We start from the raw sequence: 14,050 nt of genomic DNA, 5'->3' as shown, positions 1-14,050 counted from the left end.
AGGAAAAAAAGAAAAATATCTTTTTTTAAAAAAGAAAGGTTTAGAAAAAAAATCTCTTTTAAAAAAAGAAAATCTAATTGATGTGTGGTCAAATAATACAGCAGAAAGAGACAAAGTGCAATCCAAAGGGAATGTTCAGTAGGTATAAAAATATCAAAAAAAAAATTATAAGACTCCAAGAGAGAGAAATAAAAGGGTGATTAAAAAGTCAATAAATGATGGAACTCCAAAAAGGTTAAGATATTATAGATAATGATAAAATATATTAATAAATATAACAGAATTTATTATAATTAAAAATAAGCTCAGTTTAGTAGGTGGAAGTTTAGGATTAGGTAATCTAATTGTATTATAATATTAATGGGATTAAAATATATTTGAATTTAAACTTTTAAAGGTTAGAAATTTGTGGATTTTGAGATATATTACCGGGATTGATTAAATTTTGTTAATATTTGGCTGTATTAGTAGTCCTAGACATCTGGGATATTGAAATTATGGTGGAATAATTTTCAAAATATTAAATATTAGTAACTTAGTAGGGGATAACAAATACATGGTGCAAAGAAATGTTATTTATGTTTAAATAAATTAATGGAAAAAATAAGGAATTATAAAGAGAGAATGGTACTGTTGAAGTTGGACGATCAAGATTAGGCATACTTATTTGTATTATTACTGTTAGCAATGTTTAAAAAAGATTTGACCTATTTAATACACTGTCCACAAAATATGTATGGTATGTATTATATTAAAAAAAAAATATTAAAAAAAAGATGGAAGTCTGAGTCACCCTTGAGCGGTGAGGATCAAACTCTTAGCAGTAAATTGAATTAGCATGCAATACTACATTCTAATCACTGCACCACCATAACTCCTAAGAATGTAGAGATAACAGGAGGCCATGTGACTTCACTTAAATATGCATGCAGTTACTTTTACATTAGGCACAGGATGCATATCAGGAACTATATTTGTTACCTGAAGAGAAACAATGCTAAGCTATGATGGTGGTGGGTTTCATCAGCCTCCTGAGTAGCAATGATTTGACACAGCTTGTCATATATACTTGATCTTGATTAAAATAAGGCATTATTAACTCACTTCAGCACAGCTGAAGCAGAGCAGATATCTCTTTTTTCATTTGACTATCATTTTCATTTCATAATCCATAAATGTTTGAGCAATGTCAACTGGCAGGAATGAGGGCAATGATAATTTGGAGTTCTACAGTTTTAGACTATCAAGCAATTGAGTAGCCATGGAATTTCAGTCATCCTAGATCCTGAATGTTAATTGAAAAGCAGGGCCATGCAGAACAAGAAATGTTCATTTTCTTTTTCTTTCTTTTTTTTAACAAAACCACTAATCCATCTAAGCTGTGATTTCATGCCATTAATTCCAGGCTTACAGGGACGATAATCAATCCCAAAAAATGTCATAGGGACCCAAGGATCTTCTTTATGTGAAAAGTGTCTTCTTTCTCTGAGTAACAATTGAGTTATAAAATGACAGGAAACCTTGTGTAAGCTTTTGTGAGGAAAGGCAGGATATAAATCTAAATAACAACAATGCCATCCATCCATCTCCATTTTTGAATGAGATAAATTTTAAGAGTATGTAGGTTAATGTGTGTGAGATCACTCAAAAGTAGAAAGTGGGTCATTCTACTAGTTAAACAGAATTAAGGCATGAATAACTGGTAGAGAAGTTGAGATAGGCATGAATATAAATTTGACAAAGCTCTCATGAATGGGAGCAGTTTTGTATGCTACACAACAAAGTTCACTAAGGAAAACATTCAGATGGATTGTACTTACTGTATGGCCTCCCCCCACCCCATCTCTTTAGGTAAGAGTCTGTCCCCTGGAGCCTGTTGCCTGATTTAGTTTTGAATTTTTAGAAAATTGCTTTCAGGGCATCATATTAAGGAGGGAAGGATTGGAGAGCTGCACTTAGTTCTCAGAAAAAATTAAAACTGAAAGGACATTATATGCTACATGTAACAGGGAATTTGAATTACTGAAGCTGAGAATTGAACAAAAGATTCTCCATGAACAAAACATTACTACAATTTTCAGTGTTGTAATTTTTGAATGAGTGTTGAAAACAAGAACAGTAAGATGGGATTTGCTGAATCACATTGAAAGTTCATTTAGCCCAGCATTTGGTTTATGGTAGGGACAGCTACAAGATTCCTTTGTATATACAATTTAAGCTAACTTTAGTCGCACAAAGAATCATGAACCATAAACCATCAATAATTATACCTAAACATATTGTTTGACCATGCCCCTACTTGCCTTATAAAAATACTTTTAAAAAATCAAATAGATAAGATGATTTCGTTGGTTCAAACCAGGATCCAACTGATTCAGCATTGTATTTGCCAGAGTCTAGCCACATGATGTCCCTATAAGTAGAATTTAAAATGTACCATGATGCTATTAATGATGTGCAGTGACTCTAAAACTCCACAAATCTTGCTCTTAGCTATTTGTGACAGGATGCCTCAAGGGAGCATGTTCCTGTCATGTAAGCCCTGAACCACATGTAGACTTCTTATCTTTCCACAAGGTGAGAAATGGAGCTGAGATTTTAAAATAAGACATGGGCCTTTTTAATTAGGGTTTTTTTTTTTTTTAAGCAGTTGTTTGGAAAAGTGAAAGCTGAAGTTTGTTGGAGATGATACTAGGATACATTTGTGTGACAGAAGACTGAAAGGTTCTCAGGCTGAAAAGGAATTTAAAGATTATAATAGGGAGGGAAGGGAAGGGAAGGGAAGGGAAGGGAAGGTAGAGGCAACAGAATAGAGCAGTGGTGGCAAACCTTTTACTCACCAAGTGCCGAACAGGTACATATTTTGTGTGCTTCGTGCTAATGTGCTGCCTCACCCCATGTGCTGTGCATGCAACTGCACCATCTGTGTATGCGCACAGCTTTCACGTGCCCCCTGTGCACTGTGCACACAACCACAACATCTGTGCATGTGTGTCTTTTGTGCACCCTGTGTGCACAACCTCTGCATGCACACAGCTTTCACATGGCTCCCCGTGTGCTATGCACATAATCACACAATCTGTGCATGCATGTAGTTTTTGTGCACACAATGCACACTTGTGAACGCCATCTGTGCATGTGCACACCGCACATAAGTTCTCTTGCGCACATTCACAAATGTGCACACATGCACAGGAGAGCTCCAAAGACCAGCTGTGTCCCGCCATGTGTGCACCAGAGGCCTGAACACCAGCTGGGACGTGCGCGCATGAACAGCTGCAGCTGAGTTGGGCGACAGCTCACGTGCCCGGAAAGATGGCTCTGTGTGCCACCTCGGGCAGGTTCGCCATAACGGGAATAGAGCATAACTAGCTAGTTTCTATTGTTGAAAAGGGAATGGGGGACTGTTCAACAGCCTTGAGCCTGTTTAACGAACAAAAAATTAATAGAATATCCACATAAAGCAGGAGTGAAGGAGTGCAAAGAAAATAAGTATTTTTTTTTAATAGAAGGGTATAAGAAAATGGGAGCTTATACATAAGTGAACTAAAAGGGAAGCGCCATATGTAATAGGCTAGAAACCTTAAAATAACATACAGCAATTTAGGAAAATGTTTTTTTTTAAAAAAAATGCATTCATGATATATGATCAAAGCAGTGAGATGGCACAGACCCAGACAAAGCATAATTAGTGCTGAATGAAAAACTAGCAGAAGGGTAACACTTCTGTATAATACAGTCTTCTGTATTATATCTGAACGAGTCTAAAAAAGAGTGGTAGCTAGATTAGGTCTTAGCTTCATGGAGCGAGTATGCAATCTTGCAACAGTACAATATAACTAAAATAATGAAACTATATTTAACTAAAAACACAAACTGGGAACAGCCTTCACAGGTTTCATTGTTGTAAAAAATGGGATTTCTTGTGTAAATGATATAGATGTGGCAAGGTTGAAATAGAGGACGATTTTTTATAAAATAAATTCATTACAAATAATAACGGAAACAATATGGAAGCAGGTTAGTGGGTAGTCTGTTAATAACAGTATCTGTTCAACCTGTTGCTTTTTTATGGGTTGCTGGTTTGTTGCCATCCTAAAAGTTTTCAAATCTGTGTCACCATCTGTCTGCCTCAATTTGTACTTTGATTTTTATCCATATATTTACCTTTTTCAAACTAGATTATGCACCACCCATCCTGCTTTTCAGTTTTCTAAGACTATTGGATTTAAAAAAAAAATGGTATAGTGCAAAATGAAAGTATGGCTACATTACAGTTAATATCTTGGAACCTACAGTATATAGTATGTTAAATGTATATATTATGAAATATTGTTTTTCAGACATGGATTGTTTAAAAATAGAACTTCTTAATTACCAAGCAGATATTCATCTAGTTTTCTTTTTTCTTTTGTTAGACATTACTTTCTAAGGTAGCATTCCCTGATCTGTAGAGTTTCTTATTGTTAGTTGATATTAGTTGACATCTTACATATCGTATTTTTCGGAGTATAAGATGCACCTTTCCCCCCAAAAAAAGATGGTGAAAATCTGGGTGCGTCTTATACTCTGAATGTAGCTCTGCCCAGCCCCCCAAACAGAGATTTCAGAGGCTGAAAGAAGCCTCTGAAAGAAGCTTCAGAAAAAAAGCCTCAGAAAGGCTTTTATCTAAAATAATATGGCAAGCAACAAAAGAAGAATCAGTAAAGGTTCTAATCAAACTATGCTAACAAATCTGGAGAATGACACAATAACCAAGAGATCGGAAGAGGTTAATCTACCTACCAATACCAAAGAAAGGAGATTGAAAAGAGTACAAATAGTCCTTCAGAATAAAAGCCTCTGAAAGAAGTTTCAGAAAAAAAGCCTCCAAACAGAGTTTCAGAAAAAAAGCCTTTTTTTCTGAAGCTCTGTTTCAGAGGTTTTCAGAGGCAGAAAAAAAAGTTTTTTTCTGAAACAAAGTTTCAGAAGTTTCAGTGGCAGAAAAAAAAGCAAGGCACAGAGCTCACAACCAATGAAACTGTTGCTAAAATTCACCACTGGGAACAGCTGATTGGGGGTATTCCGGGAGGCGGATCCACCCACCAATCAGGTTTTTTCTTATTTTCCTCCCCAAAAACTAAGGTGCGTCTTATACTCCGGTGCATCTTATACTCCAAAAAATATGGTAAATTGGATATGTGAAATACACAAAGAAACTTACTATCTCAACAAATGTATATAAATAATAACACCACAAAAATATTTCTGGTAACTGTGAAAACAAACAAAATATCAGTTGTAGAATAACAATGGAGACAAAATGTTTTTGAATTTCATAAAGATACATATATATGCCCTTAGAGAGACTTCATATTATTAGTTCATGCCAGAAAGAGATGATAAGAGTTATAGTCCAATATATTTGAAAAGCACCAGATATATGGAAGCATGTAGTAAAATAGACTGATCATTTTTTATGTCTGGATTTCATGGGAAGTAGAAATGGGAAGTAAATAAACATAAGAAAAAAAATCTGATTTTGGAACTGGTCTACCAACGAAAGAGAGACCAAAAATGAGAAGACTGATTTGTGCTGAAATTAAACAGATTCTCCAAGCATACGAATTAAAATGAAGCCAAAGAACCCATAAAAACAGATTATGAAGGCCACGTAGACATTCCTAATATAATAAATTTATGTTCAGGAATATTAATTCCATACTTTCTTCACACTGACAGATTGCTTTGCCAGAATAGGCAGGTAACTGTTTCTGGAAAATAGAAACATATGATGTCACTCTCTATTAATCTCTCACTCACCTTCAAAACTCTTTCAGGTCATGTTCCTTTGCCCTGTTTCTAAAGTCATTTCAGGCTGCCTGAAATGCTCTTGTACATTTGGGCTAAGACCCTGCAGGTTCTATAATTTATTTGTCCCTTCACCTGACTCAGTGTTTATCACATGCTGTATTATGTTTTATGCCTCTTTATCAGCATTGCTGAAATCATATAATGTTTAAGAAAGTTGCCACTAAGTTTTTATGATTTTTCTTCCCTTGAGTAAGTAGTTTGATCCTGGCTTTCTTTGTAGCAGTACAATCAAGCCAGTGGAGTTTCTGGATTCTGTATGGAATCCAGAATCTCCAAGAATGTAGATAACTCAACCCTACTATTTCTGCCACTGCCTACCATTTTACCAAAACCCACTATTTTTTTCCTGTTGTTTGTGATTGGCACAGAAATGGTGTGGTGGTTAAGGTCCAGGACTAGGAGAAGGCATATCCAGATTCTAGTCCTACCTTTTACATAAAACTTGGCTATGTGACTTTGAGTCAGTTATTCTCTCTTAGACATAGAATGGGATATTGAAAAACATCTACTGTATCTATCAACACAGAATGAACTATTGTGATAGTTTATGATCCATCATCTTCAATAAATATAATTTCATGCTGCTGATAAACTACCCTCCATTTCCACAAAAAACCACTGTAAACTTCTTACATCTGTAGGTGTGTATTTAATCCTGCACTTTCAAATATAGACTTCTTGTTAAAATATGGATGTTATTATAGATTTCATTGGACTTAAATGCTGGGAAAATGTTTTAAAATAAAGGGATATGAGAAAATATCTATCAGATAGATTAATTCCATAGACATATGAAGATGTAGTTAAATATCTTTGATGCAGAATGTCCAAATACCAATCTCCTACATCTGCGTTCCTTTTGCCTCTCTAAAGAATCCACTTAAGGCAATTAAATGAAATCATCCTGAGACATTTCTTGGAAAAACTTATGCTATTATAGCCACATATTTCTACTGTACCAAAATATCTTATGAATCCTGCCCTTTATTGTATGTTCAAAAGTGACAGTTCAAAATTCTGTTGTATCCTTTCTCTGGTGGATACTAAACATTTCACTTACAACCTTTTTCAGAATTGGTGATCAATATACATTTAACAATTTGCAATACTGAAAAACAAAGCACCTACATTTTTAGTAAGATACCATTTTCAAAATATTTTGCATTAAACTTCATGGTTGCCAGGCCTATGTGTTAAGGAATTTAGATGAATGGTGCTTTCATCTCTACTGATAATTGTCTTCCCAATGACGTCTCCAAATACATCTTTCTTCTCTCTCATTGATATAGTCTTTGTGCGTATGAATATCAAAGTAACATTTCTAGTCGACGTTGACATTTTGACGGGACCTAGAAAGAGAGGAGCTTTGTTGCTATTAACTTCTTCCCCTCTGAGATTTGGAACTCCATGTCTCACATTTCCTGTTGCTGCTTTGATTTCAGACAAAATTATACCAAAGAGGGCCTGAGAAATATAGCGCAGCAATTCCTCCTGGGTTTAATCCCAGGTGTTCAAGAAGGCTATTATGTTAATGAACTGAAGCTGTCAAGATAGAGTACTGTTATCCTCAGGGTGGTATTTGACTTTTTTTTTTTTTTAATCAAATTAGATCTGACATTTTCCTGTCACCAAACATCTCTGGAATAAAAGTGATGAGGGGATGGGGAGAAGTCTAGATCTTTTTCCCTTAATTGAAAACTTTAATTTTCCCCAAACTATTTTCTTACTAGTTGGAGTCATTAAAGAAGCCTTAACTGATAAGTCTTTGATTTGGCTTGATGGCTTGATGAGGTATTTAATCGGCTGGGTATTTTATTTTAATTGTGAATTTTATGGTGAATAAAAATAGTAATTTTAATTAAAATGTGTATTTCTATTTTGAAAAAGAATATCACTCACAGATTATAGGAGGTGCCTTTTATTTTCTCTAAAAGAACATTTGGGAATATTTCTTTAGAACTCTCGTCTACCAGGAATGTGTATTTTCTACAATAGATTATTTAGGAATGCAAGGCAATATGGACAAATCTGTTTTATTTTTTTTAAAAAAATTATACAGGCCTTCTAAAGCTTCCAAAAGTAGAAAATCCCTTGGAAGGACCAACATAAAACAAAGATTAGGAGGGTTTATGATTGGATATTGAAAGTAACTAATTTAGCTGAAATGGCTAAAATTTCAGCATATCTGAAGGATCACACACAAGAAAGATATATACAGGACTGGAGAAGATGGATTGATTATATACAAAATAAGTATCAGACCAAAAAATATCAAATAGCTTATGAATGATCTCTTTTATTTGTATAAGCGTTATATAAGTGATATTAGAAGTATTATGTTTAAGAAATAGGATTTTATATATGGGGGGTTAAGAATTTTTGTTAGGGGGTGTTAGTTTAATGATTGGTTATGCAATTTAGTTTATTGTTAAAGGTCAATAGAAATACCTTGTGTTCTGCTCTGGGAAGTCGGGGAGGGGGAGGGGGGGTTGTGGGGGGTTGTGGGGAAATTGTGTTTGTTTTAAAACTTTTTCAATAAAAAAAAAAGATTAGGAGGGTTTTTTGCAATTCACGTTTCCAATCAGATAACAAATTCACTATGCCATACTTCCAAAGTTAGAATTTTGAATAATAACTTCGAAGGCTCATATCAGATGATGTTTCAAACACATCTTGTTGGCAGCTTATAACAGAGCTTCAGTGGGCACAAAACACAGCTGCAATCAGTTCTTAATTCAAAAGGATCTGAGATTATGTTTTTATTGTGCTAGGACAACCCAGAGACCGTGACAGCATTCTAGACAGGATTATAGAAATGGAAAGGATGCTGCTTAGACATTGTGTGTATCTGTTTCTTTTCATAATTCCCAATGAATCTCTTTGTAGAGAAGGTATCTGAGACATCTGACATACACTGAATTCCTCTAAGGAACCTCACAGCCATTTTTTTTTTTTTTTTAGTTTCTGGCAGTAGTTACCACTCTTCTGGCAACAGATTTGTTCCTTCTCTTAAAACTCTGTCTGTCGCACGCTGTTAGGACCAAGGAATAGAGTAGTAAGAGAGGAAACAGGGCACTTTTTCCTGGTTCCTGATCTCAGCAAAAGAGATAAATTAAACCTTGCCTGCATCTGCTAGTTGTTTCTGGGGATAGAGTTGCCTCCTGCAAGTGATGAATGTTTAAACACAGACAATACAAGTTTTACAATGTTGCGGCTTCATGGAAGAATTAATCCTCAGATATTATTTTTATTTATAACTTTCTAAGTCTTGTACCTGCTTCATTGACATATGGTAGGCTTTACTCCGTGAATATGCTTTAGTGTTACACAATTCCATCAAATACTAACATATGCACAAATGTGTGTGCGCAGATATACTCACAAAAGTTATAGACATCGAAGAGAGATATTTTTGTTAAAGACATTAAAACTTCAAAGGTGTGTGAACTGCTTTTGTCAAAATTCTTGACAGTTCCCTTTGAATGAGCTTCTATGCCTCTAAATATAAATCACTTCTATGCTGATATATGTAAATGGATTGCTAAGCCTGTGAAATGGATATAGGTATTTATTGATTTTCTTATTCTATTCAAAAGGCTTCTAGAATTCTAGGAAATAAGGTCAACCAACTTAGTTTTGACATTGTTCTCAGACATGTTAATGTCCCAAAGATATAAATGGGAATAGCCCTCTTACCAACACATCCAGCAGGAAAATATTTTCTGTGTATCCTTATAATACCTATATCTGTCATTTCTGTTATATTAAAATGATGTCTGTGAGTGTCTAAATATGACATAGAAATTTATGGATCCCCAGTTTTTGCCAGTGCATTGCATATACCTCCTAACAGATTAATTAATTATTTATTTATTTATTTATTTATTTATTTATTTATTTATTTATTTATTTATTTTTATATGCCGCCCTTCTCCGGAGACTCAGGGCGGCTTTCAATGCGTTAAGCAATAGCCTTCATACTTTGTATATTTTATACAAAGTCAGCTTATTGCCCCCACAAACCGGGCCCTCATTTTACCCACCTTAGAAAGGATGGAAGGCTGAGTCGACCTTGAGCCTGGTGAGAATTGAACTTGCAGGAATTGCAGGCAGCTGGATGTTAAATGCTGCCTTTGTAGGAGGCATTAGCCTCCTATGCCACTCAGGCTTCTATGGGATGTAGACAGAAGTATGTTGACTTGCAAGTCTCTAAATTACTTGCATACCATATTGATTTATCCCAGTTCCACCAACATATTCAGAACAGTTAATAAAATCAACACCAAGCAATAGTATAAACAAGCTACAGTACAAAATTAAAATATATGGAATAATACAGGTAATATATAATGTAATTTTTATTAAAGATTTTTTTAAAAAAGAGATAAAAATTAATACAAACTAATATAGAAGAAAAGAAAAAGAAAAATCAAAGAGAAAGCTAAATATGCAAGAAAGAAAAAAAAGTAAAAGTAAATATTAAAGAAAAAAGATACAATGAAGTAGCATCTTTACAGCAGGTATAAATTACTTTATATTTGCAATATAACTGTCTTTCTATAATTTTTCCTGTCTTTATCAAAACCATAAATCACACCCACACCCACGTGTGTGTGTGTGTGTGTGTGCGTGTGTGTGTGTAAATCTTTATTTTCTCTGATAAAAGAAGTCAATTTAGTCATCTCAGCAAATTCCATTATCTTTACCAATCTTTACTGTATTATGGGTAGTACTGAATCTTTCCATATTTGTACATACAATAATGTGACTGAAATTATCATGTACAAAAACAAAGTTCCATGATGTTTTTCCAATTGTTTGTCTACCTATCTCTCTCTTCCCAAAAAATGCTGGTTCCCATTTTATATTAATCTTAAACTCTTCTGAATCAGTGTTGTAAATAGAATTGTTTAAAGATCATAAAAAGAGCAGTTAAAATGATAACAACTGTAGGTCGACAATTATGAAACAAGAGTTTGTTGCCTAGTTCACATTTGTGTATGTATGTGTGTGTGTGTGTGTTCAGTGCTCATTTACACACAAACTATTTAAAAATGGGCAGATCCCAACTTCCAATCAAATGATTGGTAAGGTATATAGCAAGATTTGTACTACAAAAAGAAGGAAAACACTCCTTTTAAATGAGAATTAATAAAGGTTCATTTTAGCAGATTTCCTGGTGGAAGGGAGACAAAGGCAATGTCATAAGAACATGATCTGTAAGAATACTTAGTGAGAGAGTTTTCTGCCACAATGAGAAGGACATGAAAATGAAACTTTAGAGGTGCCTGCATGAAGAGATTTGTACCATGGAGACATGATTCACTTGATTTAATTGACAACATGATGTGTCTCAGCAAAGTTCAGATCAGCCACATTACAACTACTTTGGACAAATGCTGCAGAAGACTCTGTCTCACCTAATGCTGGATAAAGTGATTTCAGGTTGAATACCTTCAGTGACACTGCAGGATTCAAGGTGACATAGTGGCTCAGTCTGGAAGACCTTTGAAGCTCAAGGCTGGCAGCTTTGTCATAAGTTGTGAGGATTCCTGAAACATTTGCCAAAACTATCCAGCCTGGAACACTTCAATCAACACAACAGGAGACAAATCTTCTCAATCTTCTCTAATAGCATGAACTCGGAGGGAGGGGGGGTGACTCTGGGAAGATCTCAGAGCAATTCAAACAATATGATTGATTTTTTTTTGTTTGCAGTCTTAGAAGCAAGAAGTTACTTTTCTTTAGAAAGCAGCTTCAAGAAAGTGCTTCAGTTGGACTGTCAAAAAGTGGAACACCCATCTAAAAATCTGCACAATCCTATGGCTGACTAGGAAAAAAAAAATGATTTTGTTTGGTAAGGCTGAAGAACCAGAAAGAGAGGTTAGTAGAGATGGATACATGGGACCAAAGAGATTGCTGAAATGTCAATTGAAGAATAACATTTGAATGTCTTTTTTAGTTAACTAATTAATCTATTTATATGGCTGCCTGTTTTCCAAGTGTGACTCTGGGCATCTAACAATACATAAAATAAAAATAAAAAATAACATTGGTGTGATAAGAAACCATCAATGGTCACTGAGGGTAAACCCAACAAGACAGTAAAAGGGAGTTCTCTTTGGACCATCTAACCTCTGGACCTCAATCCAGTAGGATTGGGACCTATCAGATCTCAGAGAGTCTGGGGTTGCAGAGAGCCATTGTTACTTGATTAGACTGGCAAGCATTCTTTTATATACTTATCAGGAACAAATCTGATCTATCTAATCTTCTGTGATAGGAAAAACCATTTAGCCCATTTTCCAGCTGTTCATTTTTACACCTTCATCATCTCTCTATGGCTTAACTGCATCAAGATTTTAAAGACTGTTATTATCATTATTATTTTATATATAGTGATTTAAGATCCAGTATGGTACAATAATTAGAAAACCAGACTGCGATTGGGAATATTGTGGTGGACCTTGAATAACTTTGAGCCAATCACCACCTCTTAGTGCTGCCTACCCCACACAAGTTTTCTCATTAGGATAAAAATAAAGGGGAAAAAAAAAACCTCTTCTTGCTTATGCCATCTTGAGCTCCTTTATGGCACAGTGTCAGTATAAGAAGTAAATAATTAATAAAACAAATTTCAATCCCTCATTCCTGAAAGAAGCTGCAAAGATAAAGGAAGAAAATGCATCAGCAGATAAAGTATAGCTTGGTTGCTAGAGCTGCTGCTTAGAATATCATCTTCTTTGGCTTCCTTGCCTGAAATACATTATTTATTTTATAAGAATGAAACGTGGCTCTAACTAAAATTCATGTGAGCCTGTAAGCAATCCAAATGATGCTCCTTACACAGCAGGACCTGTTTTAATGGGTAGCTTATTCACAGAGTTCCATATGGGAACCGCAAACAAAATAATGTATCTTCAGTCTAATTAATAAACAATAAATGATCTAGGGAATCATTTTATTAAAGCACTGGAAAAAAATCACTCTTGGACAAAGCATCTGACAAAAGGGGGAAGAAATGTAATTCCCATTGAAGTTGGGCAGAAAAGCCATGGGGGTTCTGCTAAGTGCTGCTGAAGATGGAAAGGTTTTCATCTTGTGGCCTTAACAGATGTTTCATAATCCAGGGATATCCTCCCCATATATCCAACAGTTTCCAGCTTGCTTTTTACTTTTGACTGATGGATAAAGGAAAGGCAGGGGAATCTTCACACAGCTATAAATTGTTTTAGGGTAGCACTGATTTATCAGTAAAGTTCTCAGAACTTTTGTTCCCATCTCAGAATTATGCACAAATACCTAATCAAAGTCAGGTCCTGAAGTCTCGGAAGCATGAAAGCAGAGCTATGAAGGAGCCAGGTATTAAAGATACAAACCCTTTAGAATTGCCCTTTTAGCTTGTAGCCTCTATGTAGGCTTGAGGACTCAGTACTGGGTACCAGGGCCTTTCCACTGCTTGAAAAGAGGCTCCCAAGAGCTGCAGAGAGAGCATCTTCCTTGGTTTGTTATGCTTTTATGTGTTTCGGTTTTATTTGTCTGCTACAGTTAAAAATAAAATGTAAAATCTACTGGCACTTACTTACCTACCTGTTGTGGCCCATCAGTGGCCTGTGCAGATTATAGCTGATTCTGACAATGAGGTGGCTGGTGTGGTGCTGTGCCAGCAGCCTGTGCAGCTGGCACTCGAGTCAGACAATGAGGAGGCTGGAGAAGATGTGGTGCCAGAGGCAGGGATTCAGCTAGGGCCTTCAGAACCTCCAGAAGCTCCTCAAAGTGAAGATGACGAAGAGGAGGAGCCTTTTCTCAATGCACGGGTGCGCAGAGCTGCCAAAAGCAGGAGTGGCTCCTCAGGAGGAGGTTTCCTCGAGAGTAAGGCTTGGAACTAATTGGTCACTCCCTTAGCCTATTTAAGGAGGAACACCAACTGAAGCAATTTGCAGGGAACAACTTTAGTTCACTCTCCTTTGCGTCTGGATGCTCTGTAAATTGCTTCCGGGCTTTCTGCCAAACATAGTAAGATTGTGATTACTTTATCTTTGGTTTCTTGTAGGCTGTTAAGAAAGTTTATTAACAGCCTTTGTTTGAAAAAGACTGAGTTATTTTAGTAAACTAAGTGTTGTATAGGCTTTGTATGCGCTGTGTTCTTTGGGGTCCATAGCTGGGCAAAACACCTACCTATTGTCTCTGGATTTTC

At 35.6% G+C, this 14,050-nt stretch overlaps 1 long non-coding RNA gene across 2 annotated transcripts in view; it reads left to right on the top strand.

Annotated features, from left to right (window-relative positions):
* LOC117677322 (uncharacterized) overlaps positions 1-14,050 on the top strand; it is a 90,123-nt gene that overhangs the window by 36,814 nt on the left and 39,259 nt on the right. For both annotated transcript variants that reach the window (XR_015733179.1, XR_015733178.1), the window contains exon 2: positions 11,572-11,736. This is a non-coding gene — a long non-coding RNA (uncharacterized LOC117677322). The remainder of the gene's footprint in view (positions 1-11,571; positions 11,737-14,050) is intronic.

Source organism: Pantherophis guttatus, chromosome 3 (assembly GCF_059756535.1).
Source record: "Pantherophis guttatus breed Tessera chromosome 3, ASM5975653v1, whole genome shotgun sequence".
In the NCBI taxonomy this organism is placed as follows: Eukaryota; Metazoa; Chordata; class Lepidosauria; order Squamata; family Colubridae; genus Pantherophis; species Pantherophis guttatus.
The sequence above is the reverse complement of the archived record's forward strand: the minus strand, read 5'-3'. Positions and strand labels throughout refer to the sequence as shown.